Here is a 1913-nt window from a genome sequence, read left to right on the forward strand (position 1 = left end):
ATGAGGTCTCCCTATGGGTGAGTCTAAAAAGTGCGGAACTGGCGTTGTAGTTTAAAACCTTGAACGACGTTTGCCCTCCCCGGGCAAAGTGAAAAACAGATATTTTACAAATTTTTTTTTTTTTTTAAATACTACAAAGCCACATGCAAATAGGTGGAAATTTACTGTTTGTCCACTGATTATCTTTTTTTGGGAGACGTCTTGATGTGAAAACACTTTGGGTATGACATTAACTTTGCATTGTATTTGTGAAAATGCTAAAGGGGAGATTTCACCCTTTGTTTCATACCAAGACCTCATTAGATTAGGTCCACATCAAAAAACACTGTACCTAGACTTCTCAAATCTGGACTAGATTATCCTACAGACCCTGAAGACTTATAAAAACACAGTTCGATTTGTGAAACCTTTATTCTATTGTGAAAATGCAATAAATGCACCTTTCATTGGTTTTCAGCATATAGACCACTTTGGACCAGGTCCACAGGTGAGGCTAATTTTGAGCAAATAATTATGCTAAGATTAAGCCAAAATTGGGCTATATCATAATTATGGTATATTACATAAATTAAGCTTGAAATGAAGCACAGCTCAAGCAAAAGCTGAAATTGAGTAAATAACTAAGGCAAAACTAAACATTAAAGCAGAATTGAGCAGGGCTGAATTTGAGCATATAATTCAGCAAACGGTCACCATTAAGATAACTTCACAAAAGTTACTCACCATTCTGGACGGGCCACCAATCTGGACCAGGTCGAACACGCCATCCTGGAGCGCCTTGCTGCGTTTTTATACAGGAGCTGATGCACGCGACCAACTTTTCGGCGTCTGACGTCAGACCGCGGTAGTTTTCTTCTTTCCTCTTCTTTTTTTAAAGTTCCCTCGTTCTTTTTCGAGGTTTTAGGGCGGTTGGTGCATTACCGCCACAAGTTCCCTCCTCCCGGAACAGTTTCAGTAGTTAAGCAGCAAAACTTTTTTCGCGTCTTTTTTTTTCGTTCCACGGCTCGTGCAGCTTCTCTTCAAAGTAACATCAGTGAACTGTCGGCCTGGAAGAAGATTAAATAAGAGGAGGAGGAGGAAGCAATCTGCGGTCATCAGCTGATTGAAAACACGTGCGTGAAGACAAGCAGGTGTGTGGTGTAACCAATCAATCAGTCTCCTCTGTGTGCTGCTTCTTCTTTTTTTCGTTTTATGGCGGCATTACTGCCACCATCTGGTATGGAGTGTGGATCGAAATGTTGATCTAACAGAACTCTTAAAAGTAAAAATAATAAAATAAATTATACATATTCATATACACAAACACACACACACACATATATGTATATATGTATATGTCTATATATATATATAGATAGATAGATAGATAGATATACAAACTACAAAACACAAAAAAACAACAACCTATATATGCATACGTATACATACACCTATTCATACACACACACACACACACACATCCATCCTATATCCTCCCAATGAACTTTGTGGTTTTAAGAAACTGAAGTAATTTCTTGTAACTCTCCGGTCCTCTCGCAATACATCTACCAACTCCAATTCCTCATCAGTGCCTCATCAATATATATATATATATATCTATATATATATATATAGATATATATATATAGTTATATATTATGCTGCTGCTTTTGCCACCTTGTCTGAGTCCCATCATCTGAATTCTACATAATGTTTGTTGTATGTCTATTATGCGGTCTCGTCTACTTTCAGAATGGCTGGACTGTAGGCTTGTGAGTACTGTTGGGTATTAATGTGTTAACCCGACGAGCAGCATCTCTTTCTGCACATTTTATTATTATTTATTATAAACGCATTATCACAAATTGTACATTTTTTTGAAAAGGGAAAACAATTAAAGAAAAAGAAAGATAATACATTTTTTAAGAGTAAAA

The sequence above is a fragment of the Solea senegalensis genome, linkage group LG6 (genome assembly GCF_019176455.1).
Source record: "Solea senegalensis isolate Sse05_10M linkage group LG6, IFAPA_SoseM_1, whole genome shotgun sequence".
Lineage (NCBI taxonomy): Eukaryota > Metazoa > Chordata > Actinopteri > Pleuronectiformes > Soleidae > Solea > Solea senegalensis.